The following is a 13,399-nucleotide window of genomic DNA, read 5'->3' on the forward strand; positions in this document are numbered from 1 at the left end:
GTCTTAAGGGTCCAAAATTAAACTTAAGTTTGATTTTAACAAAAAAATGAATTCTTGGGGTTCTATGATGTGTCGAATCTAACCATGTTTAAGTTTTTGTTTTTTTTGGGCCCCATTTTTAAATTGGTCAACATTGAGGTCCAAAGGGTCCAAAATTATACTTTGTTTGATTTCATCAAAAATTGAATTTTTGGGGTGATTTGATATGAGTAATCTATTATCTAACCCGTATTTAGATTTTTTATTTTTCGTCCCGTTTTCAAATTGGTCTTCATTAAGGTCTAAAGGGTCCAAAATTAAACTTAGTTTGATTTTAACAAAAATTGATTTCTTGTGGTTCTTTGATATGCTGAATTAAAAAAATGTATGTAGATTTTTAACCAGATTTTTGTGACAAAAATGTCGGTTATTGATTTGGGGATGTACGTCGGGCGGGCGGGCGGGCGGGCGGGCGGGCGGCAATCAAATGTTGTCCTTGCATTAACTCATGAACCGTTCAACCAAAGCTTTTAACATTTTGATATGTTGTTACTGACAACTAAATGAAGGTCAGGTTCAATAATGACGATTTTGACTTTTACCGTTCAGGAGTTATGGTTCTTGAAAGATTGAAAAATGGAGTTTTCAGTCGTGTCCGTGCATTTACGCATGAACTGTTCTACCAAAGCTTCCCAAATTTTTATATGTTGTTACTGATGACTAAATGGAGGTCAAGTTCAATAATGACGATTTTGACTTTTACCGTTCAGGAGTTATGGTTCTTGAAAGATTGAAAAATAGTGTTTCCAGTCGTGTCCGTGCATTTACGCATGAACTGTTCTACCAAAGCTTCCTTAATTTTAATATGTTGTCACTGCTGACAAAATGGAGGTCAAGTTCACTAATGACGATTTTGACTTTTACCGTTCAGGAGTTATGGTTCTTGAAAGATTGCAAAATGGTGTTTCCAGTCGTGTCCGTGCATTTTCTCATGAACCATTCAACCAAAGCTTTTCAAATTTTTATATGTTGATACTGATGACAAAATGGAGGTCAAATTTGATATTGACGATTTTCACTTTCACCATTCATCAGTAATGGTTCTTGTGATATTGCCAGGACACAAATAAATGTTAATAAATCCGGTTTGCTGTCGTTGTGACAGCCTCTTGTTTATTTTGGACCCAGTTTTTAAGTTGGGCCGAATGGGGGTCCAAAATAAAACTTTGTTTGATTTCAACAAAAATTGAATATATGTTTTTTTTTTTTATATGCTGAATCTAACCGTGAATTTAATTTTTATCTCGCCTTAACGAGTCAAAGAGCGAGACATAGGTATGCTGTTTCCAGCGTCGGCGATGGCGATGGCATCAACAATGTATTTGTTTGTGATTAGGTCGTGTTTATGGTGAACCACAAATGGTAGGTCAATCATAGTTGGTATGCAGTTGTATAAGCATTGGCATATCCCATTTCCAGATAATTTGGCTCCACCCCTTAGTCATGGCCTATTGACTTTTTTTTCCTAAGTTATCATGTATTAGTTTGTGATTAGGTCAGTTCAAGGGGAACCATTAGTGGTAGGCCAATGTTAATTGGTATTCAGTTGTACAAGCTATGGCACATCTCATTTCCATGGAGAATTTTTGGCCTTTCCCCTCAGTCACAGTCTAATGACTTTAAAACTCATCTTAGTTTACATGTATTAGTTTGTGATTAGACCAGTTTAAGATGAAGTGCTAATGTTAAGTCAATGATATTTGGTAAGCAAATTTATTTGCATTTGCAGGTATCGTTTCCATGGAGATTATACAGCCCCACCCCCCTTCTTCATGGTTCTTTGACTTTGAAACTTTTACATTGTTTACAATGTTTGTATTTAGGTTTGGGAACGACTTATAATAAGTCAATGATATTTGGTATTCAGTTGTATTAGCATTGGCACATCGCATTTACATGGAGATTGTTTAGCCATGTAACTCAGTCATGGTTCATTGACTTTGAATATTTGCATAACATGTGTAAGATGTTAAAGTATTGCTATTTTGATTTCAACATTTGCATAATCAAAATTACAAAAAGGCGAGACATCTCTGTGATAACAGTTTATTAGAATATGGGCCCTGTTTTTGAATTGGTACACATTGAGGTCCCAAGTGTCCAAAATTATACTTTATTTGATTTCATCAAAAATTGAGGTTTTGGGGTGATTTGATAAGGGAATGAGACTGTATTTAGATTTTTAATGTTTGGGCCCCTTTCTCAATTGGTCTACATTATTGTCTAAAGGGTCCAAAATTAAAGTTTGTTTGATTTCAACAAAAATTGAATATGTGGGGTTCTTTGATATGCTGAATCTAACCGTGTATTTAGATTTTTGATTTTTGGGCCCCATTATCAAATTGGTCCACATTGTGGTCAAAAGGGTCCAAAATTAAACTTTGTTTAATTTCAACAAAAATTGAACATTTTTTTTATATGCTGAATCTAACCATGTATTATATTTTTAGATTTTGGACCCCGTTTTTAAATAGGTCCACATTGAGGTCCAAAATTAAACTTTGGTTGATTTTAACGAAAATTGAATAAATCGGGGTTTTTTCTATGCTGACTTTAACCGTGTATTAAATTTTTAGATTTTGGGCCCTGTTTTAAAGTTGGTCCACATTGAGGTCAAAAGGGTTCAAAATTAAACTTTGTTCTTTTTCAACAAAAATTTAATATATGTTTTTTTTATATGCTGAATCGAACAGTGTATTAAAAGAGTAGGTCCAGTAAGACTCCTTTTTAGCCCCAAAATATAGCAGTTTTACAAAATTATTAAAATGTAAACTTTTAGTTGTTTATTGAACAGTAGAATGCTCCTGCTACATAAATATGGGCTGCTTTTGACAATACAATGCACATATATCGGGAACTAGCCCTATTAAGTCATGTTAAATTACTGAAATCTTCAAAATTCCATCATTTTAGTTCAAATTTAGACGGTTTTCGTGTGAAACGAAAGTGGCCGCATTTGTGTTCATCCTTCATATTGGAAGGTAAGTTGTATTTTTTTATAATACATAACATATATAAAGGTTGAGGATGAACACCGATGCGGCCACTTTCATTTTTGACAAAAACCATGCGAAAAGTGACATTTTTTGGCATATTTGGTAGATTTTTCACATTTCAGCTTGAATCGGATCGTTTTTAATGACTAAATCAGTTAAAATCTTTCACATAAACTAATTGATTCAAATGAAATAGACACTTAAGTGTTTAAAAAGTGGTCAAAATCTTTCGTTGGATGAACCTGAAATTTGAGGCCAAAATCAGTCCTTACCGGACCTACTCCTTTTTAGATTTTGGACCCTGTTTTCAATTTGTCCACATTGAGGTCCAAAGGGTTCAAAATTAAACTTTGTTTGATTTCATCAAAAATTGAATTATTGGGGTGATTTGATATCCCCAATCCAACCCTATATTAAGATTTTTATAAAGACCGCAAAAATTGAAAAATTTTTGGTCGTATATTGGAATCACGTTGGCGTCTTTGTCCGGCGACGTTGTCGTCCGAAGACATCTTGTTTTTGCACTCTAACTTTAGTAAAAGTCAATAGAAATCTATAAAATTTAAACACAAGGTTTATGGTTTATGACCATAAAAGGCAGGTTGGGATTGATTTGGGGTGTTTTGGTCTCAACAGTTCAGGAATTAGGGGCCAAAAAGGGCCCACATAAGCATTTTTCTTGCTTTTCGCACAATAACTTTAGTATAAGTAAACAGAAATCTATGAAATTTTAACATAAGGTCTATGACCACAAAGGAAGGTTGGGATTGATTTTGGGAGTTTAATTCCTTACAGTTTAGGAATTAGGGGCCAAAAACAGGTCCCAAATAAGCATTTTTCCTGGTTTTTGCACAATAACTTTAGTATAAGTTAATAGAAATCTATGAAATTTTAACACAAGGTTTATGACCACAAAAGGAAGGTTTGGATTGATTTTGGAAGTTTTGGTCCCAACGAATTAGGGGCCAAAAGGGTCCAAAAGGGTCCAAAATTAAACTTTGTTTGATTTCATCAAAAATTGAATTATTGGGGTTCTTTGATATGCCAAATCTAACCGTGTATTCAGATTCTTAATTTTTGGTCCTGTTTTCAAATTGGTCTACATTAAGGTCCAAAGGGTCCAAAATTAAACTTAGCTTGATTTTAATAAATATTGAATTCTTGGGGTTCTTTGATATGCTGAATCTAAACCTGTACTTAGATTTTTGATTATTGGCCCAGTTTTCAAGTTGGTCCAAATCGGGGTCCAAAATTATTATATAAAGTATTGTGCAATAGCAAGAAATTTTCAATTGCACAGTATTGCGCAATAGCAAGAAATCTTCAATTGCACAGTATTGTGCAATATCAAGAAATCTTCAATTGCTCAGTATTGCGCAATAGCAAGAAATATCTAATTGCAAAGTATTGCGCAATAGCAAGAAATTTTTAATTGCACAGTTTTGTGCAATAGCAAGAAATATTCAATTGCACAGTATTGTCCCGTTTTCAAATTAGTCTACATTAAGGTCCAAAGGGTCAAAAATCAAACTTTGTTTGATTTCAACAAAAATTTAATATATGGGGTTCTTCCCATCTAACCATGTATTTAGATTTTTATATGAACGCAAAAATTGAAAATTTTTTGGTTGTATATTGGTATCACGTTGTCGTCGTCGTTGTCGTCGTCATCCGAATACTTTTAGTTTTCGCACTCTAACTTTAGTAAAAGTGAATAGAAATCGTTGAAATTTTAACACAAGGTATATGACCACAAAAGGAAGGTTGGGATTGATTTTGGGAGTTTTGGTCTCAACATTTTAGGAATTAGGGGCCAAAAAGGGCCCAAATAAGCATTTTCTTTGTTTTCACACTATAACTTTAGTTTAAGTAAATAGAAATCTATGAAATTTTGACACAAGGTTAATGACCACAAAAGGAAGGTTGGGATTGATTTTGGGAGTTTTGGTTCGAACAGTTTAGAAATAAGGGGCCAAAAAAGGGCCCAAATAAGCATTAATCTTGGTTTTTGCACAATAACTTTAGTATAAGTAAATAGAAATCAATGAAATGTAAACACAAGGTTTATGACCACAAAAGGAAGGTTTGGATTGATTTTGGGAGTTTTGGTCCCAATAGTTTAGGAATTAGGGACAAAAAAGGGCCCAAATAAGCATTATTCTTGGTTTTAGCACCATAACTTTAGTACAAGTAAATAGAAATCTATGAAATTTAAACACAAGGTTTATGACCATAAAAGAAAGGTTGTGTTTGATTTTGGGAGTTTTGGTCCCAACAGTTTAGGAATAAGGGGCCCAAAGGGTCCAAAATTGAACTTTGTGTGATTTCATCAAAAATTGAATAATTGGGGTTCTTTGATATGTCGAATCTAACTGTATATGTAAATTCATAATTTTTGGTCCCGTTTTCAAATTGGTCTACGTTAAGGTCCAAAGGGTCCAAAATTAAACTTAGTTTGATTTTAACAAAAATTGAATCCTTGAGGTTCTTTCTGATATGCTGAATCTAAAAATGAACTTAGATTTTTGATTATTGGCCCAGTTATCAAATTGGTCCAAAATTAAACTTTGTTATATTTCATCAAAAATTGAATAATTGGGGTTTTTGATATGCCAAATCTAACTGTGTATGTAGATTTTTAATTTTTGGTCCCTTTTTCAAATTGGTCTACATTAAAGTCAAAATGGTCCAAAATTAAAGTTAGTTCGATTTTAACAAAAATTGAATTCTTGGGCTTTTTTGATATGCTGAATCTAAACATGTACTTAGATTTTTGATTATGGGCCCAGTTTTCAAGTTGGTTCAAATCAGGATCCAAAATTATTATATTAAGTATTGTGCAATAGCAAGAAATTTTCAATTGCACAGTATTCAGCAATAGCAAGAAATCTTCAATTGCTTAGTATTGTGCAATAGCAAGAAATTTTCAATTGCACAGTATTGCGCAATAGCAAGAAATCTTCAATTGCACAGTATTGTGCAATAGCAAATATTTTCAATTGCACAGTATTGCACAAAAGCAAGAAATATCTAATTGCACAATATTGTGCAATAGCAAGAATTTAATTGGAGTTATCTTTCTTTGTCTAGAATAGTAGTTGAATCAACTTAAATCATTGTTTTATACAATATACAATGTATATTCACTTTTACTACCAACTGATAAATTAAAACAATCTTTACCATTCAGTGATAACAAGCACTTTATTTTACATTTTAATATTTTATGATGTATTTAAATGAGTAGTTATTGTTGCAAACTCCATTAGAAATTTGAATTGAGATCAGTTTTGTAAAATGGGAAAGGGAAATGTGAAAAAAAAACGGTTTTGGGGGGGGGGGGGGGGTGTTTAAATTTTTCTCATTTCAGATTTCATAAATAAAAAGATAATTTCTTCAAACATTTTTTTGAGAGGATTAATATTCAACAGCATAGTGAATTGCTCAAAGGCAAAAAAAATATTTTAAGTTCAATAGACCACATTCATTCTGTGTCAGAAACCTATGCTGTGTCAACTATTTAATCACAATCCAAATTTAGAGCTGAATCAAGCTTGAATGTTGTGTCCATACTTGCACCAACCGTTCAGGGTTCAACCTCTGCGGTCGTATAAAGCTGCGCCCTTAGGAGCATCTGGTTAATATTTGGGCCCGGTTATCAAATTGGTCAACATTGAGGTCTAAAGGGTCTAAAATTGAACATTATTTGATTTCAACCATGTATTTAGATTTTGGATATTGGACCATGATAGGTAAATGTCCAATTTAAAATTTTTAAGTTTTTAAGTTTAAGTTCTTAGACCACATTCATTCTGTGTCAGAAACCTATGTTGTGTCATTTTTTTAATCACAATCCAAATTTAGAGCTGAATCAAGCTTGAATGTTTTGTCCATACTTGCACCAACCGTTCAGGGTTCAACCTCTGCGGTCGTATAAAGCTGCGTCCTGAGGAGCATCTGGTTAATATTTGGGCCCGGTTATCAAATTGGTCCACATTGAGGTCTAAAGGGTCTAAAATTGAACATTATTTGATTTCAACCATGTATTTAGATTTTGGATATTGGACCATGATAGGTAAATGTCCAATTTAAAATTTTAAAGTTTTTAAGTTTAAGTTCTTAGACCACATTCATTCTGTGTCAGAAATCTATGTTGTGTCAACTATTTAATCACAATCCAAATTCAGAGCTGTATCAAGCTTAAATGTTGAGTCCATACTTGCCCCAACTGTTCAGGTTCGACCTCTGCGGTCGTATAAAGCTGCGCCCTGTGGAGCATCTGGTTAATTATTGGTCCTGTTTTCAAATTGGTCTACATTAAGGTCCAAAGGGTCCAATATTAAAGTTTGTTTGATTTCAACAAAAGTAAAATATATATGGTTCTTTGATATGCTGAATCTAACCATGTACATTTATTTCGATTTCTGATTATTGGGCCCCATTATCAAATTGGTCCACATTGAGATCAAAAGGGTCCAACATTAAACTTTGTTTGATTTCAACAAAAACTGAATATATGTTTTTATACGACCGCAAGTTTGTCCAAATCAGGGTCCAAAATTATTATATTAAGTATTGTGCAATAGCAAGAAATTTTCAATTTCACAGTATTGTGCAATAGCAAGAAAACTTCAATTGCACAGTATTGTGCAATAGCAAGAAATTTTCAATTGCACAGTATTGCGCAATATCAAGAAATCTTCAATTGCACAGTATTGTGCAATAGCAAGAAATTTTCAATTGCACAGTATTGCGCAATAGCAAGAAATATCTAATTGCACAATATTGCGCAATAGCAAGAAATTTTCAATTGCACAGTTTTGCGCAATTGAAAGAAATATTCAATTGCACAGTATTGACCTGTTTTCAAATTGGTCTACATTAAGGTCCAAAGGGTAAAATTAAATTTTGTTTGATTTCAACAAAAATTGAATATATGGGGTTCTTCAATATGCTGAGTCTAACCATGTATTTAGATTTTTAATATTTGGGCCCAGTTATCAAATTGGTCCACATTGAGGTCTGAAGGGTCTAAAATTGAACATTATTTGATTTCATCAAAAATTGAATTCTTGGGGTTCTATGATATGCTGAATCTAAACATGTACATAGTTTTTTATTATGGGGCCTGTTTTCAAGTTGGTCCAAATCGGGGTCCAAAATTAAACTTTGTTTGATTTCAACAAAAATTGAATATATGGGATTCTTCGATATGCTGAATCTAACCATGTAATTAGATTTTGGATATTGGAATACCACAAAGGGATGGTAAGAATTGTCTTTGGGAGTTATGGCTCAAAACATTAAGGAATAAGGTGCAAAGAAGGGGGAAAAAGAGTTTCCAGGTTAATGGACAATTACCTTAAGTACAAAACATAATTTAAAAGCAGTGTAAGGTTGGTAATTGAAACTCATTTGAATATCTCACCTAAACTGCTTTTAAATTATGTATATTGGAAATTTGCCAAAAACTTTATTATTAATAAATTCCATTGGAAATTTGCCAATAACTTTAGTTGAATGAACTTCATTGGAAATTTGCCAATATAAAATGTTGCTGATAAAGCTCTTCTTGGAAAATTTGAGTTATCTTTCTTTGTCCAGAATAGTAATTGAATCAACTTAAATCAATGCTATATACAATATGCAATGCAATATTCACTTTACTACCAACTGATAATTTTAAAACAGTCTTTACCATTCTTTGATTACCTTTCTAGGGTTATGCCCTTTTGCAAATGGAAAAATTGAAGAATGTTTTAGTACCTGTTCTCTTAACTTTAATTTAAACATACCTGCCAACTTTTCAAAATGCCCATGTGGGTTTTACGTGCAAGATGGCTCTTACAGTCCTAAAAAAACATCAAGTGACCTACAAATGTATCTTAATGTTGTTTTTTAGCTTCTGCAAACTTTTTAAGACCTGTAGCCATTTGTTTTAAATTGTGGGCAAAAAAAATGGCTCTTTCAAAATTCCCATTTGGGAGCTTCCTTGGGGGAAATCCCCTGCAAATAGTGACAGTTGGCAGGTATGTTTGAAGTTTGTCTCAACTTAATTTAATGAAATGTGTATATAATGCTTATTACCTCTAAACTCAGTTTAAGTTCAATTTTTGGCAGCTTCACTTTTACAGTTCTTGAGTTATGTCCCTTTACAACGTTATATGCTAGCGGGGGCATCATCTGTGTCCCTTTGGACACATTCCCCATTTATTTTTTTAGAAGTTACTATTAATTAAGATTAATTTTAACCATGACTGTATGACATTTTATATTTTAATATTTTATGATGTATTTAAATAAGTAGTTATTGTTGCAAACTCCATTAGAAATTTGAATTGAGATAATTTTTGGAATAAGGGAAAGGGGGAGGTGAAAAAAAAATTGGGGGGGGGGGGGGTTCAATTTTTCTCATTTCAGATTTAAGAAAATAAAAAGAAAATTTCTTCAAATAACTTTTTTTTGAGAGAGGATTAATATTCAACAGCATAACAGCATAGTGAATTGCTCAAAAGCAAAAAAAAAAAAAAATTAAGTTCATTAGACCCCATTCATTCTGTGTCAGAAACCTATGCTGTGTCAACTATTTCATCACAATCCAAATTCAGAGGTGTATCCAGCTGAATGTTGTGTCCATACTAGCCCCTAATGTTCAGGGTTCGACCTCTGCGGTCGTATAAAGCTGCGCCCTGCAGAGCATCTGGTTGCTTCTTGGGCCCTGTTATCAAATTGGTCAACATTGAGATCAAAAGGGTCCAAAAGTAAACTTTTTTTTCTTTCAACTAAAATTGAATGCATGGGTTCTTTGACATACTAAATCTAAGAGTGTATTTTAATTTTGGATTTTGGGCCCCATTTTTAAATTGTTCCACATTGAGGTCCAAGGGGTCCAAAATTAAAGTTTGTTTAATTTCAACAATAATTGAATATATGGGTTTTTTGGTATGCTGAATCTTACTGTGTATTTAATTTTTAGCCCCATTTTTAAATTAGTCCACATTGAGGTCCAAAGGGTTCAAAATTAAAGTTTGTTTTATTTCAACAAAAATTTAATTATTGGGGTGATTTGATATGTCAAATGTAACTGTGTATTTAGATTTTAGATTTTTGGTTATGTTTTCAAATTGGTCTACATTAAGGTCCAAAGGGTCCAAAATTGAAGTTTGTTTGATTTAACAAAAATTGAATATTTGGGGTTTTTATTATATGCTGAATCTAACCTTGTATTAAATTTTTATATTTTGGGCCCCGTTTTAAATTGGTCCACATTGAGGTCCAAAGGGTCCAACATTAAAGTTTGTTTGATTTCAACAACAATTGAAAATATGTTTTTTTTTATATGCTGAATCAAACCATGTATTTAGATTTTTGATTTTTGGGCCCCATTATCAAATTGGTCTACATGTAGTCAAAAGGGTCCAAAATTAAACTTTGTTTGATTCAACAAAAATTGAAAATATGTTTTTTTTTATATGATGAATCTTACTTTTGATTTTTGGGCCCCTTTTATAAATTGGTCCATGTTGTGTTCAAAATGGTCCACGTTGGCGTCGGCGTCGTCGTCGTCGTCCGAATACTTTTAGTTTTCGCACTCAAACTTTAGTAAAAGTGAATAGAAATCAATGAAATTTTAACACAAGGTTTATGACCACAAAAGGAAGGTTGGGATTGATTTTTGGAGTTTTGGTCCCAACATTTTAGGAATAAGGGGCCAAAAAGGGCCCAAACAAGCATTTTCTTGGTTTTCGCACAATTACTTTAGTATAAGTAAATAGAAATCAATGAAATTTTAACACAAGGTTTATGACCACAAAAGGAAGGTTGGGATTGATTTTTGGAGTTGAGGTCACAACAGTTTATGAATTAGGGGTCAAAAAGGGGCCCAAATAAGCATTATTTTTGGTTTTTGCACCATAACTTTAGTATAAGTAAATAGAAATCTATGAAATTTAAACACAAGGTTTATGACCATAAAAGGAAGGTTGGGTTTGATTTTGGGAGTTTTGGTCCTAACAGTTTAGGGATAAGGGGCCCAAAGGGTCCAAAATTGAACTTTGTGTGATTTCATCAAAAATTGAATAATTGGGGTTCTTTGATATGCCGAATCTAACTATGTATGTAGATTCTTAATTTTTGGTCCCGTTTTCAAATTGGTCTACATTAAGGTCCAAAGGGTCCAAAATTAAACTTAGTTTGATTTTAACAAAAATTGAATCCTTGGGGTTCTTTGATATGCTGAATTTAAAAATGTACTTAGATTTTTAATTATTGGCCTAGTTTTCACGTTGGTCCAAATGGGGGCCCAAAATTAAACTTTGTTTGATTTCATCAAAAATTTAATAAATGGGTTCTTTGATATGCCAAATCTAACTGTGTATGTAGATTCTTAATTTTTGGTCCAGTTTTCAAATTGGTCTACATTAAGGTTCAAAGGGTCAAAAATTAAACTAAGTTTGATTTTAACAAAAATTTAATTCTTGGGCTTATTTGATATGCTTTATCTAAATATGTACTTTGATTTTTGATTATGGGCCCAGTTTTCAAGTTGGTCCAAATCAGGATTCCATATCAAGTATTGTGCAATAGCAAGAAATTTTCAATTGCACAGTATTGCACAATAGCAAGAAATATCTAATTGCACAATATTGTGCAATAGCAATTAATTTTCAATTGGAGTATCTTTCTTTGTATAGAATAGACGTTGATAATATATGTTGGAAATTTACCAGACATGACTATGATGTCATTTTCTATTTTTATTTGCCAATAACTTTATGTAAATAACTTCATTGGAAATTTGCCAATATAAAATGTTGCTGATGAAGCTTTTTTTCCTTATCTTATCTAAAATGTTTTAGATAATGTATGTTGGACATTTGCCAGACATGACTATGATGTCATTTTCTATTCTTATTTGTCAATAACTTTATGTAAATAACTTCATTGGAAATTTGCCAATATAAAATGTTGCTGATGAAGTTTTTTTTATTGTTTTATACAATAAACAATGTATATTCACTTTTACTACCAACCAATCCTTACCATTCAGTGATAACAAGCACTTTATTTTACATTTTAATATTTTATGATGTATTTAAAAGAGTAGTTATTGTTGCAAACTCCATTAGAAATTTGAATTGATATCAGTTTTGGAAAAAGGGAAACAGGGATGTGAAAAAAAGGGGGGGGGGTAAATTTTTCTCATTTCAGATTTCATAAATAAAAAGAAAATTTCTTCAAACATTTTTTTGAGAGGATTAATATTCAACAGCATAGTGAATTGCTCAAAGGCAAAAAAACACTTTTAAGTTCATTAGACCACATTCATTCTGTGTCAGAAACCTATGCTGTGTCAACTATTTAATTTTAGATTTAAAAAGTTTGAAGAAGAAATCTTTAATTGATTTGTAAAATCTTGACATTTGTTTTGTTTAAAAAAAAAACCATGTAATGTCAAAAATTTGATCACAATCCAAATTCAGAGCTGTATCACGCTTGAATGTTTTGTCCATACTTGCCCCAACTGTTCAGGGTTCGACCTCTGCGGTCGTATAAAGCTGCGCCCTGCAGAGCACCTGGTTTTTATATGCTAAATCTAACAATGTATTTAGATTTTTGATTTTTGGGCTCTATTATCAAATTGGTCAACATTGTGGTCAAAACGGTCCAAAATTAAACTTGGTTTGATTTTGTTGGAAATCACGCACAGAAGAGAACGTTAACGTAACGCGGCATTCATTATTGTATATCCAACGTCGTTTACTTATGACGTTATCTTGTACTTCAGTCATCAATACAAATTCATACAGTTTAGACGTCTTTGTTATATTACATGCAGTTTTAGTAAATCCACTTTACGATATTGGTACCGTGACCAGAAGAAGATGACTTCAAAGCTGAAATCTATACGAGCGGGACACAGAAGCGCAGTTTCTAGGATTTTAAGGAGATTTGAGGAGAGAAGTGAAACAGAAGAAAAACCGGAAGAGGACAAGTTGGAAAAAATTTTGGATACATTAAAGGAAAAGCAAGATATTCTGAAGGATTTGGATAAGAACATTTTAGATAGTGTACAAGAGGAGGATATAGAGCAAGAGATACTTGACACATATGAGTATAAATTTAATTTAGAGACGAAAATACGCAAAATTCGTAAATTTATTCAAGCTCAAACATTTAAATGCAGCCGCTAGAAGTTTTTCGCCGCACAATGAGACACTGCAACCCATTCACAATGTTGGCCCCGTATATAACATTAGAGATGACTCACAAAATACTGGCCTCAATTTCACGACTTTACATTCAAATTCAAGCGTCAATAGCAACAACTTTCATAAACTACCGAAATTGAATTTACCTACATT

The sequence above is a fragment of the Mytilus galloprovincialis genome, chromosome 10 (genome assembly GCF_965363235.1).
Source record: "Mytilus galloprovincialis chromosome 10, xbMytGall1.hap1.1, whole genome shotgun sequence".
In the NCBI taxonomy this organism is placed as follows: domain Eukaryota; kingdom Metazoa; phylum Mollusca; class Bivalvia; order Mytilida; family Mytilidae; genus Mytilus; species Mytilus galloprovincialis.